This window comes from Furipterus horrens, unplaced genomic scaffold (genome assembly GCF_987537825.1).
Source record: "Furipterus horrens unplaced genomic scaffold, mFurHor1.1.pri manual_scaffold_3, whole genome shotgun sequence".
Lineage (NCBI taxonomy): Eukaryota > Metazoa > Chordata > Mammalia > Chiroptera > Furipteridae > Furipterus > Furipterus horrens.
Window position 1 is genome coordinate 23,438,307 of NW_028327173.1, and position 14,835 is coordinate 23,453,141.

General features: G+C 37.7%; 1 pseudogene; it reads right to left on the minus strand.

Annotated features, from left to right (window-relative positions):
- Nucleotides 1-7,425: 7,425 nt before the first annotated feature.
- Nucleotides 7,426-7,737, minus strand: LOC150014595 (transcription and mRNA export factor ENY2 pseudogene; annotated as a pseudogene).
- Between the last annotated feature and the right edge of the window lie 7,098 nt (nt 7,738-14,835).

Consider the following 14,835-nt stretch of genomic DNA (forward strand, 5'->3'; position numbering starts at 1 on the left):
TCTGAGAAAGTTTTTCTGTATTAGATCTTTGATAATTTCTTTTCCATTTTTTTTTTTTTTTCTCTTCTTGAGTTGGATCTTCTGTTTCTCTGATGTGGGACCTAATGAATGGCTCCTTTAATTTTCTTTTATTTTCCCTTTTATTTTTCAGTTCTTTTTTTGTTCTGCTTTCTAGAATAATTTTGTCAACTGTATCTTCCATGTATGAATTTAATATTTTTGCTATTTTAATACTTTAGTTTAAATTTTCCCTATTATTATGTCGGCAGCCGTCCGTCTCGAGAGACGATGGTGTAGCTTCTTAAGAGTCTATCTGCACCGCCGAGAATGGTTGTGCAGTCCGACTCGGGAGTGACACGGTATCTGTCTCCTCCCGTGTTGAGTCGACATCTTGCGATGACGCTGGAGTGTCCTCTCCAGTGAAGCTGAAGCTACAGAGCCTGGGCAGGGTGATATGGAGGGTCTGCTGTTGCCCATGCAGCAGACCCCCCCTCTCTTCGCAGCTGAAGGGTCCAAGGGAAAGACGGAGTCAATACAGCTTGGCTTCAGGTGCGCCGCAGGAGTTGCCGGTGTTGACTACAACGTCAAACCGCCTTAGGGACTCCGGCTCCAGATTTTCTGTCGGGGTTTACTCCCTTAGCCCTTCCCCTGAAGAGGTATGCCGCAAGGCAGCGGAGGTTTTTTGAAGTCAGAGTTTTCCTTCTCTGATGTGCCCTGACTGGAAGATCGAACCAGCGACACTTAGCTCGCAGGCCGACGCTCAATCCACTGAGCCAAACCAGCCAGAGTTCCTATTATTATAATCTCTTGTTTAATGGGTGCAGTATCTTTTTTCATTTTTCTGAGACTATAAAATACAGTTTTGTGGAGGAAGTTTTCTTGTGTTCCCTTTGCTTGGTCTCTATTTCCTCTGAGTTATGTTTACTGTTTGTTTTGTCCTCTGACTTCCATGTTGGGGAATGTCCTAACATAATATTATCTAATATTTATTGAGCACTTACAGTGTTAAATGGGTAAAGTTCTAAGCTCTTTCAAATACTTATTTAATCCTCAAAAATTAATTAAGTAAATGCTACTACCTTTGATTTATAAATGCTGAAAGGAAGAATATGAGAGCCTGAGTAGTTTAACAAATGGCATACAACTTGAAAGTGGCAGAACCAAGGCAGTCTAGGGCATGTGTTCCTAACCACTATTCTATACTGCCTCACGGTTAAGAGTGAGACCTGGTGAATTACTCACCTCATTTACCAACACTAACCCCGCAGAAACAATAATAAATGGATTTGGTTTTTTTTTTTAAGTGCAAACCCATAAGGACATAGAGCAAAGAGAGGAGAAAAAGGAAATGAATTTTTGAAAGTTAAAAATTTTATGGACCAGTGGTAACTGACTTTGCATATCCCAGAAAACTAAGTCCTAAAGTGGCGCAGGGGAAGGCTAAAGGCAAACCAATTTTCTCTGCAAACCATTCTTTATCTCTCTCAAGCTCTTCCTCACAAACACAGACACAGGCACACACAGGTTAGGAATTGGAGACACCAGGACTTCTGGATATGATTAAGGTGGGGCTGAAAACAGGAAAATAGGTTGAAAGAATGATAAAAAATCTGTCAGACTCCCAGATTCTCTCCAACTTCACAACTCTTCATCCCTGCTACATCCAACCTGATGGAAGATTGAAAGTTTATTCTCTGGACAGGATAAAACAGAGTCTTCTTCTGGGAGATGTTAAGTATAATGGAGGTAAGGAGTGCTGTGCAGAAAACAGGCAGTAAGTGAATGTTCACACATTAAGTTAAGGCATTGTTGTAAGCACTTTATATATAATTTAATTCTCCCAACGGATGGGTATTATTTTTCCTGATTTACAGATAGGAAAACTGAGGTACAGTGAGACCAAATTAGTTGCCTAAAATCACATAATTACAAAAGAGTATTTATAAATATAAAGAAGAATGCTATAGCAAACACCCATTACTCACCATCAGTCTATTACCTACCCCCTACCCCCCAAAAAAAGAGAAAAAGAGGACATTACTTTTACCTTTTTTTTAAACTTTACCTTTTGGGTATTCTGTGTATTTCTTCAAAATTCAGTCCTTTTCTCTCTCAGATGTAACTGCCATCTTGAAGTTTTGCTTTATCATTCTCTTACTTTTCTATATTGTTCAATTCATATATTTGTATCCTTAAACCATATAACTTACTTTTGCCTATTTTTGAATTTTATGTTATCAGAATCATGCTTTATGCATTCTTCTGCAACTTGTGTTGTCACTCAATATCATGTTTCTGATATTTATTTACATATATACCACAATTTATTATGAATTGAATTAGTGTTGTTTTCAATATTTTCCTATTATAGTCTTACTGAGAACACTCTTATGCATATCTTCTCTTGGCAAAAGCAGAAGTTTCTCTGACCAAAATTGCTGGGTCATAGGGTATGCACATTTTCAACTTTATTAAAAGGTGTGTTGGTTATACCAATTACACTTTCACCAAACAGTATCTAAGAGTTCTCTTTATTCTAGGGGCCTGGCTACCTCTGTCAGTAGAGCTTGAGACTCTTTAAGAGTTCTCTTTATTTCACATTCTTAACTTTTACCCAGTCTAGTGGATGAATTTGATGTCTCATTGTGATCTTACTTTGTATTTTCCTAATAAGCAATGAGATTGAACTTTTTAAAAACTTATTGATTTTTTTTTAGAAGAAGAGAGAGAGAGAGAAACATCGATTTGTTGTTCCATCTATTTATGCATTCATTGATTGTTTCTTGTGTGTGCCCTGACCAGAGATTGAACCCACAACCTTGGTGTATTGGGTCAATGCTCTAACCAAATGAGCTACCCCTCTAGGGCTGAGATTGAACTTTTTTATATGGTATTTCGTTCTTCATGTTTCCTCTTCTGTAAAACTGCTATTCATGACTTTTGCTTTTTTTAAAAAATCCATAATTATTAGGTTGTTACAGTAGTGCCATTTTTATTCCCTTTGCTTCCCTTTGCCCAGTACCCCCATTTCCTCAAGCAATCCCACTCCCCCTTTGTTAATGTCCATGGGTCATGAATATAAGTTCTTTGGCTTCACCCTTTCCTGTATTATTCTTAACTTCCCCCTGTCTATTTTGTACCAACCAATTATGCTTCATAATCCCTGCACCATTTCCCCATTTCTCCTCCTCCCCCTCCCCGCTGATAAACCTCTAAATGATCCTCGTACCTATGATTCTGTCCCTATTCTGGTTTGCTTAGTTAGATTTTGCTTTCATTTTTTAGATTCAGTTGTTGATAGTTGTGAGTTTGTTGTTATTTTAATGTTCATAGTTTTGATCTTCTTTTTCTTAAATAAGTTCCTTTAACATTTCATATAATAATGGCTTGGTGATGATAAACTCCTTTAGCTTTACCTTGTCTGGGAAGCACTTTATCTGCTCTTCCATTCTAAATGATAGCTTTGCTGGATAGAGTAGTCTTGGTTGTAGGTCCTTGCTTTTCATCACATTGAATACTTCTTGCCAGTACCTTCTTTTCTGCAAAGTTTCTTTTGAGAAATCAGCTGATAGTCTTATAGGCACCACTTTGTAGGTAACTCTCTGCTTTTCTCTCGCTTCTTTTAAGATTCTCTTTTTATCTTGAACCTTTGGCATTTTCATTATGATGTGTCTTGGTGTGGTCCTCCTTGGGTCTAGCTTGTTTGGAACTCTCTGTGTTTCCTGGACCTGTATGTCTATTTCCTTCACCAAATTTGAGAAGTTTTCCTTCATTATTATTTCACATAAGTTTTCAATTTCTTGCTCCTTCTGGCACCCCTATGATTCAGATGTTAGCATATTTAAAATCATCCCAGAGGCTCCTAAGCCTCCGCTCATTTTTTTCAATTCTTGTTTCCTCATTCTGTACTGGTTGACTGTTTTTTTCTTCTGTATGTTTCAAATCATTGATTGAACCCTGGTTTCCTTCCCGTCACCATTGGTTTTGTGTGGATTTTCCTTTGTTTCATTTAGCATAGCCTTCGCTTTTTCCCTTATGCATTTGCCATACTTAAGCATATCTGTCAAGCCTGTGAGCATCTTTATCACCAATGTTTTGAACTCTACATCTCTTAGGTTGGCTGTCTCCTCATTGCTTAGTTCTCCTACTGGAACCTTGATCTGTTTCCTCTTTTGGGCCGTACTTCTCTCTCTCTCCATTTTGACAGATTCCTGTGTTCGTTTGTCCCTGTGCGTTAGGTAGAGCTGTCACACCTGTTATGCTGTAAGGGGCAGAGTCTTAGGTATTTGTCTGTAAGGGTGACCCATTTCACCACGTTGTGGTGCTGTGTGTGGGAGAGGGGTCTGAGAGGGAACAATGACACTTGCTCAGCACTTGCCCCTTTTCCAGGCACTTCTCCCACTTCCCATATGGGACTGGAGCCTCTCTAGATGTTGCTCTGGCCATGGTTCCCAGAGTGGGTGGGTCTGCAGATGTTCTAGGACCATGGGGACCCTTTAAACAAACAGACTCTACTAAGAGACCAGCAGTTTCTGCCTCCACCCCAACCCCCACTGGTTTGCACAGTCAGAAGCAATGAGGCTTTATTTTCCCTGGCGCTGGAACCATGAGCTGTATGGTCTGGTCTGGTGCTGGGAGCGCTCTCCAGGTGTCCCTCCCGACTTTTTAAAACATGTGACTGCGCTTTCTGCCAGCCTGCCGCTGCCGCCGCCGCTGCTGCTACCACCACACCGCGTCCTCTCCGCCCCTCCTATCTGTCTGGATGAGTATTTCTTCTTCATATCTTTGTTTGTTGGACTTCCATGCAGTTCGATTTTCTGGAACTTCTGATTGTCTTTAGTTTTGAGGTAGTTGTATTCCTTTGTAGTTGTGGAGGGAGAGGCAGTGTGTCTGTCTAGGCCTCTATCTTTGCTGGAAGTCTAATTATCTGGTTTTCCTAACTTATTTGTAGATGTTCTTAATCAATATTGGATACTTATAATTTGATATACGTGCATTGTAAATATTGGTTTTTGCCTTGTCTTCACTTTCTTTGCAATGCTTTTTTGATGAATTTAAATTCTTAATTTTAATCTAGTTGAATTCATGCTTTTAAAAAAATGCTTAGTATGTTCTTAGTATGTTACGTTAAGAAATTCTTTCCCATCTTTAGTTGCTTATATTTTTTCCTTAATATTTTTAAAGACTTGCCTTTCGCCAGAGTTGACTTTTGTGTATGAGGTGAGGTAGGACTCAGATTTTACATTTTTCCATATAGATAATCAGTTTTCCTGGTTTTATTATTGATTAGTTTGTCTTTTGCCTAGCACTCTGCACAGCCACCTTTGTCATACTGGTATTGTTTCCAGACTATATTCTACTTTACTAACCAGTTTATCTAACCCTAGGCCACTTACCTCACTGTCTTAACTACCATAGTTTGTAATAAGACTTAACTTCTGGTATGACAAATTCCTTCACCTTATTATTTTTCTTCATAAGTGTCTTTATGATTTGGGGGGTGCCTCTATTGTCTATATAAATTTTAAAATAAGCTTACCAAGTTGTATACACAAAACTGATGTAACTTTTTATTATAATTGCACTGAATCTGTAGATATATTTGAGAATGCAGTAATGAGACTTCCAATCTAGGAGCGGAGTTTTCTTTCTATTTATTTAGGTCTTTTAAAATGTTTTTCCTCCTCCCTCTCCTTGTTCAAGTCTGCCACAGACCGGAAGCACATATTGGGGAAGGGATGTACACTCTCTGTCTGCACTCAAAAAAAAAAAAAAAAAAAGCTTTTCAATAATATTTTAGTTTTGTTTTTTTTTTTCCATACAGGTCTTGCACAGCTTTTATTAAATTTATTCCTCAGTACCTTCTTATTCCTGTTGCTATTATAAATTATCTTTTTAATGCAATGGATTTCTAAGAATATTTATCTCATAATTATTCAGTCTTGACAAACTCTCTTATTTCATAAATAACAATTTGTCTATAGGTTATTTTGGGTTTTCTTTGTAGACAATCATATCATGTGTGAATAATAACAGTTTAATTTTTTCCTATGTAATCTTTGAACTTTTTTTTCTTTTGGCTCCACTGGCTGGCTGGACCTCCAGTACAATGCTTAAAAAAGTAAAGGCCTGTTTGTCTTGTTCCCAGTTTTAAAGAGAATATGTCTTATATGTTTTGCTATTAAGGATAAAGTTTGTATTTTGTAATTGCTATATCTGGATAATGGGTATATGATGGGTGCATAGGAGTTAATGTATATTTGAACATTTTAATCATATAATATTAATTTAAACAGTGTTTACTATAGGGTTTTGGTAGATACCCTTTAACAGTTTAAGCAACTTTCTTTTTCTTAGTTTGATAAGAGGTTTTTTAAAAATTGGGACTAGGCCCTGGCCATGTTGGCTCAGTTCGTTGGAACATTGTCCTGTAAGCTGAAAGGCTGTAGGTTCAGTTCCCCATCAGGTCACATGCCTGGGCTGTAGATTCAGTCCCCAGTCAGGGCCCATATGGGAGGCAACGATTTGATGTTTCTCTCATGTTGATGTCTCTCTCTCTCGAATAAAAAATAAAATCATGAATAGGTGTCATATTGTTTTTCAATTTAAGCTGACATTTTTAGACTTTCTAATGTTAAACCACCTTGCATTATTTGGATAAGTACAATCTGGTCATGAGATATACATTTAATATGTTTAATACATCACTAGATCTGTTTTCCTATTACTTTGTTTAGGATTTTTACATCTTTGCTTATGAGTAAGACTAGTCTGTAATATTCCTTTTTTGTACAGTCCTTGTTGGTTTTGGTATCAAGATTATACTGATTTGGGGAGTATTCCATCTTCTCTTCTCTGGAAAAGTTGTGTAAGATTGGAATGATCTGTTATTCCTTGAATGTTTGGTAGAACTTAACTGTAATACCATTTAGCATATTTTTCTCTTGTGGGAAGATTTTTGACTACTGACTCATTTTTAAAAATCATTCTAGAGGTATTTAGCGAAAAGTTTGAAAGTTCTAGTCCTATTTTTTTTATTCAACTCCTGTTCTTTAATAGCCTTATTGAAGTTTTATCATGTTTGCTTACCAAGGTCTAAATGAATCAATACCTTTATTCTTGTCTTAAACAGTACAAGGACCTTTAAGACACTTTAAGTCTGATCACCCCACCGCCCAACTTACATGCTGATAATCAGTCTTTTAGTCCTCTCCTGTTAAAGAAATATGTCCATCTTTTTTTTTTTTTTCTTTAACTCATGAGACACTTATTAAAATAGCATTTAGGGGGAAAATAATACACTGTATATATCATTACTGAAAATTATATACCATTATACAAAAAAGAATTCTATTGGGAAATCGATTTCTAATTTACGGCATGTTGTACTTTCAAAAATGAAATCACAAAGCAACACAATCTAATTCAATTGTAAAGGCTGGCATGCTGAGCAAGGAATGTTCTTATCCTTTGCAGAAGCTCCTTCTTTACACTGTCAGATACCAGGGTTCTGCCTTTTGGTGTGATTTCAGCCACCAAGTCATCAACAGTAATGTATTCTAGTCCTTTCTCTTTAATTACCTCTTTGCAGTGTGCCTTCTATTGAGCCTTCCAGCCACATTCAATTTACTTAGCTCTCAGCAACTCTTTGAGGCATTCTCTTTCTGCAGTTTCTATTAACTTTTGGTTAATTGCTGCTCTCACTTGCATATCTTTGTTCATCTTGCTAATCACCATCATCGCTGGTGAAGGCTGTCCCTTCCCAGTGACAAAATGACCCTCACGCTGAAGGCTGTTACCTACCACAGTCATCTGCTCGGATTTTACCTTCATGTTTCTTGACCACTGATACTGTCCCCATCTCCAATTATTGTCTTATTCTGTCTTACAACAACGTGTTCTTTTTTCAAAATATACATAGTTTTTATTTGTTTATTGTCTGTCACTGTAATCTTTGTGAGGATAAGGAACATACATATCTGCTTTGTTCACTAACTGGTAGGCATTGAGTAAATGTTTGTTGAATGAATAAACATATATTTGTATTTCAGAAAGATCACCCGGAATGCAATTAGAAAATGGACCTGAGGGTGCAAGACTAGAGGTAGGGAGTTAGGAAGCTGTTGCACTTATCCAGGCAATATTTAGTGGTAACCCGGACTTGGGTGATAGCAGTAGGGATACAGAAAAGTAGAAACTATTAAAATACATTAGAAAGTAGAATCCACAGGGTTTTATTACCAGTTTGATATGAGGACATGAGTTAAGTGGTATTTTTCAGAGTTTTGTCTTTGTTCTATTCTCTCTTCATGCAACACACCCTCTTTGAGAGTTGTCGTTGACGTTCATGGCTTCAGTTGCTATCTGCATGCCTTTAACTTTTTAAATATAAATATTTTATTGAAATGTTTTTTTCTGGGTTCCACATCATATATTCAGCCATGTATGAGATAACTGTACTGGGATATCTTGCAGGTTCCCCAGGCTCAATATGTCAAGAACCACACTCATTATATCTTGCCAAACCTGCTCCTCTAGTGTTTACAGTCTCAGGATATGGTACCACCAACATCCTACTTGCTCAAGCCAGACACCTATGAGAAGATGGCTATTGGACCCCAACTTAGGAGGATGTAGGGATGTAAGTATATTTCCTTTAAAGGATGTGACTGACTTGCTCTCCTCTTCATTTTCTATTTTTATTTACTATTAAAGGAAAGTAAAACCATGAGAATGATTGAAATGATGTAGAAAGAAAACAAGGACCTGTTTCAGGAGCATTATCAGAGGACCATGGGAATTATGCAATCAACACCTATAAGTTCTAAGTACTGTGCTTGGCCTCTGCCATTTACTAATTAATTTAATCATCTCATAACTCTATAAGATTTTTGTGGATGAAGAAATCACAATTCATGATGGGACTATGGCTTACTCAAGGTTACATATCCACATGTGATAGACCTGAGATTTGACCCAGGTTTGTCTGAGTCCAAGTGCTTCAGTATGTCACTAGGTGGAATTATAAGACAAAGAGCAGAAACACACCATTATGGCTGTTCATAAATATTACCAAGTTGCTTTCCAAAGGATAATACTGGTATAAAATGCTACTGTACAGTTCCATCACACTATCTTGATCATTGAGTATACAAAATTTTTTTAAGTAATGGGTATTGAATTATTATTTTGTATTGACTTACTCAAGAATAATGATAATTTTATAGTACTAGTTGTGAAGACTGTTGTTTTTCTTGGCCCATTGATATACTGAGGCTATATTTACTGTAAATATTTTTTTCATTGAGCCCCATTATAGAGTAATGGAGGTTGAGGAAGATAATAGGAGTTAATTCTGGGTTGAAAGTTGAGTTGTTAGTTTACATTTTCTAAGGAGTCAAGAAGGGATCCTACAGGTTAAATATCATCTTTGAGGTTCACTTGCTATAGTAGATCTACATCTACTTTTACTTCAAAGATGATACCTTTCCTGGCCATGCCTGACCCTAAATTTCAGTATCCTAGGGTTCTCTTCTTAGACTTGGATGTTTCTAAGATTCTTTAACCACACAGGAGCAGCCTATCCAAAGGCTTCTCCTGTTCTGTGAGGCCGAGTTTAGGGTTTTGGACCCCCCATGTGTGCTGCAGAAGACCTGGGGAAATAGGCTTGATCGAAGTCAGCTGAGTTCCAGCCTGGACGGGACTACACTGTAAATCTGCCTTGGGTGTCAGAACCAAGGACAGCTCCTCCTGTTCCGCGGCCCCCCCCCCCCCCCCCCTGCTGACCCTTCCCTGGTTTGGGCTGTGGAGAGAAAGGGCAGATTTGGGCATGGTGTCTTTCTCTAGCATCTTCTCACTGTTCCTTGCTTCCTTCTTTATGATAGAACACCACTACTGATAGTTCCTGGCATGTATGTGCTGTTTCTTCATGCTCTCTGCTAATGCTGCTTAGAAGGTCTCATCCTTTGCCTAGCTAATTCCTGCTTATCCACCCAGGCCTGTTTAAGTAGGTATCTCTTCTAGGAAACCTACTATGATTACTCCAGACTGGGTTAGAGCCTCCTTTTAGTTCCCACGGCACCCATGCTTGCCTCTATCATTATACTCAAAATTACATTGATATCAGCATCTGTGCTAATCAATGCAGTAGCCACTTGATTGTGGCTAGTCTGAATTGAGATGTACAATAAGTGTAAAATACACACCAGAATTCAAAGGCTATATGAAAAAAATGTAAAATATTAATAATTTTTATATTGACGACATGTTGAAATGATGATATTTTGGGGTTAAGTAAAATATATTATTAAAATTAATTTCCTGTTTCTTTTTTACTTTTTATAATGTGGCTACTAGAAAATCTAAAATTACATATGTATCCCATGTGATATTTCTATTGGATAGGACTGATCTATATATTTGTCTCTCCTTAGGGGTAGAGACTGACTCAAATCCATCCTTGTCTCTTTGTATTTCTTGAGCATATTACGTGAGAGGGGTGAGAATAGTTGATGCTAGTCCTCAGAACTTGGGGCTGGAGTATCAAGGGTTCAACAGACATTATTACATTATTTGTGTTTTCCAGCTGGGAACTTGGCCTCTCTCTTTACTTAATCGGGCTTTTTTAATGTCTTACTGATTCAATAACAGTACCTCCCTGTTCTGGTTATTTACCTATTGCTTCTCAGCTGAAGCTCACATATCTGTTCTATGATGATCCAGGATTTTTGTGAGGGTTGAGTTAGCATATGTAAAGTTTTAGAACAGTGCTTTGCACTTAATATTGAGTAAACACTTAATGTTAGCTATTATAATTATCATAATTTAATTTATCTGTTATAGAATTTTGTGTGCTAGAATTGGACTTGTGATATTTGCATCCATATTCCTGAGATTACTTTTTGTAATACCATCATCTAATAAAAGATGAAGCTCTTTATCTGTTATTATGAGCAAATTATAAAAATTCTCCTTTTCCCATATTCTATTCATTAATTGTTTTTAGAGGAAGAGAGTAAAGGAGAGATGGAGAGAGAGGGAAACATTGATTTGTTGTCCTGTTTAGTTATGCATTTATTAGTTGATTCTTTTTTTTTAATCCTCACCTGAGGACATTCCTTCGTTGTTTCCAAAGAGAGAGGAAGGGAGAGAGAAAGAGAAAAAACATCTATGTGAGAGAGAAATATTGAATGGTTGCTTACCATAGGTGCCCCAACTGGGTTAGGGACAACTGGTTAGGGGACAACACTCCAGCCAACTGAGCCACACAAGCCAGGACTTGTTGGTTGAGTCTTGTATGTGCCCTGACTGGGGATCAAACATGCAATCTTGGCCTATGCAGAATGGCACTGTAACCAACTGAGGTACTCAGCCAGGTCCTTTCCCATACTCTAAAACCATTCATATAACATGGACAAGAATTATCTCTCAGGAATGGTTGGAAATATTAAACAGTGAACCTTCTAGGCCAGGTATTCTTTGGTCTTTTTTTTTTTTTTCTTTGGTCATTTTTGATGACTTTCACAGTGTCCTCCTTAATTGTTGTCAATCCTTGTTTTGCATTTTTTAAAGAAAAGTAAATATATATAATTTAAAATTTTATGCAAGGTTTCAAATTCATTATAATTATATAAAACTCTTATATTTCTTAAATCTCTATAATGAGTTTCAAAATTGGGAAAGATAGATATGTTCACTGTCTTGTGATATTTCACAAGTTCATATATATACTAGAATTGATTATATTGTACACTTTCATGTATGTGTGATTTATTATGTCAATTATACTTCAATTTAAAAAATATAATTTTGAAAGTCTACCAATTTCATAAATCTTTTCAAACTACTAGCTGATATTTATTAATTGTTGTTCATGATTTCTTTATTTTCTGATTTTTATTGTTGACTCTATTACAGATGTCCCCTATTTTCCTCCCTTTGCCCCATTCATGATTTCTGATTTTTAAAATTATCTTCTGAAATATGTAAGAAATATATTTTATTATAGATAAAAAGGAGTGATGCGTGCAAGAGCTGTTGGTGATTCATTTCCTGATAGTTGGAGTACATAATTTGTATCATGTTGTTTATACTACCTTGATTTTATTGTTCCCAGGCTGTTTTTTAAATATTAAGAAAAGGAAAATATAATCAAGATGCAATTTATTTTTCAGGCCTTTCTCGTTTTGGGGCCAGGAAGCTCTGGATGTAGAGAAGGTGTAAAAGAGGAAAGATCTGGGCTCTGACCCACACAACAGAAGCCCTTGGGTGTGAGATGCCAGGATTGAACTGGAAACACAAGGAACAAATAGCTTTCTCAGAAGGTACATCAAGAGTTACTGGAAGGCCCTGGCTGGGTGGCTTTGTTGGTTGGAGCACCATCCTATGCACCAAAAGGTTGCAGGTTCAATTTCCAGTCAGGGCACATACCTAGGTTGCGGGTTTGATCCCTTGTCAGGGAGTGTATGGAAAGCAACAGATTAATGTTTCTCTCACACACTGTTGCTCTCTCTCCCTCTCTCTCTAAAATCAATAAATATATCCTCGGGTGAGGATTTAAAAAGTAAAAAAAGTTACTGGAAGAAGTTTGTCAGCATAAAAAAGCAAAATGCTATCTGGATTTCCCTTCTACTCTGCCACCTTGCCTAGCCAAGGGTGGAATCCTTGATGTTGGAGACACCCTGCAGAAGGACACTGAGCGGCCTGGGCAAGCTTGAACCTGCTATCCACTTTGGAGATGAGTCAGAATAGTGACCATTGCCTTTCCACAAAGTTAAATGTGAGGCTTGGTATTTAGAACACGAGACTCAAATTCTTATGGCATCCTGAGCTTCCAGCTTAGTTATACCAAGGTAGAAAGGTCTTGCTATTTTTTTCTTATGAGTAAGAATATTACTGCATTTATTTTCTTTTTCCTTTTGTTTGTCTATTTCCTTTTTTAAAAGATTTTATTTATTTTTTAGCAAAAGGGAAAGAGAGAGAGAAAAAGAGGGAGAAAAACATCAGTGTGTGAGAGATACATCAGTCAGTTGCCTCTTACATGCCCACAACCTGCGACATGGCCCACAACCCAGGCATGTGCCCTGACTGAGAATCAAACCAGCAACCACTCAGTTTGCAGGCCAGTGCTCAACCCACTGAACCACACCAGCCAGGGCTACATGTAATGTATTTTTATACAGATAGTTTTTCTACACTTCAACATTTTCCTCTCAGAAAATAAAAGAACAAAAGAATCCCAAAGCTTAGAACTGGATCACTTGGCCTTTCTCTTCTTATCTCCTCTCTGCAAAATGCTCGCATCTCTCTCTTTTTTTTTAACTTAAATATTTTACTTCTCTCTGCAATTTTATATCATGTTTACTGTAGTCCTTATACATATTCAATTAAATTCAAGCTTGCATCTCTTAATGGGAAGCATCCTCTTGGATTTGCAGTTGGGCTCAACACATTCAAGCCTTAACATAATCTTCTTTGTGGTTTTAGCCTTCTTTCAGAAAATCGGCTTTGTCTGCCTGCCATAGACTGTTTTCGATCACAGCGCCTTTCTCTCTGGATGTACAGGGTATCCTTGTCCTTCTTATACTAGGTCAGTTTGTTAGGTGGATGCTTTCCACACTTCTCATAGAAAGTACTTTGGGTTTTAGGCACATTGACCATCTTTGCGGTAAAGCTGTTGGGAAACTCCGCATCCCCACTCCTCACCATGTTCTACTGGTGCTTAACAGGAAAACTGCCATTTTTAAAAAAGGTTTTATTATTTATTTTTAGAGAAGGAAAGGGAGGGAGAAAAAAAGGGAGAGAAACATTGACGTGAGAGAGAAAAACATCTATCTGTTGCTTCTCAGATGTGCTCTTACCGGGACCAAACCTGCAACCCAGGCATGTGCCCTGACCAGGAATTGAACCTAACCTAGGACCTTCCCTTTGTGGAATGATGCCCAAATAACTGAACCACACCGGTCTAGGTGGTCTTGCTATTTTTGAGGATATTTTTATGCCATCTGTTTGATTCAGATCAACCCAGATTTAGGCATAACTTTGTGCCAGGCACTAAAGGGGGACAGAAATGCATCTGATATGGGCCCTATTCTTTTTTTTTAAGATTTTATTTATTTATTTAGAGAGAGGAAGAGTGGGTGAGAAACATCAATGTGAGAGAGAAACATTGATTGGCTGCCTATGGCATGACGTGGAATCAGGGACTGAACCTCCAACCCAGGCATGTGCCCTGACCAGGAATCCAACTGGTAACCTTTTGCTTTTCACTGTACAGGATGATGTCCAACGAACTAAGCCACACTAGTCAGGGAGGGCCCTATTCTTAAAGAATTTAGAATATAGGGTAAGAGACAGATAATTACAATAGCAGCAAACACTTTGCCTGCATTCTTGGAGGCCCTATTCTAAGGTCTTTACATGTACCAGCAGCCCAATGAGGTGGGTACTATTTTTTACCTCTTAAAATGGGGTGGGGTGGGGATTGAGACACAGAAAAGTTAAATAATTTGCCTAGTGTTACACAGCTAGTAAATGATAGCACCAGGACTGAAACCAAAACAGTGTGGCTCTGGACTCCTTTTTCTTAACTTTATTCTGGAGCAGTAGTTCTCAAAGTGTGGTCCTCAGATCAGCAGCATCAACCTCACTGGAATCTTATTAGAAATGCACACTCTTGGGTCCCACCTAAGACCAACTGAATCACAAACTTCTGGTGGTGGGGCTCAGCAATCAGTGGTTTTCTTTTTTGAGAGAGAGAGAGAGAACAACAGGAAGAAAGGGAGGAAGGAAGGAAGGAAGGAAAAGAAAGAAAAAGAACACATCAATTTGTTGTTC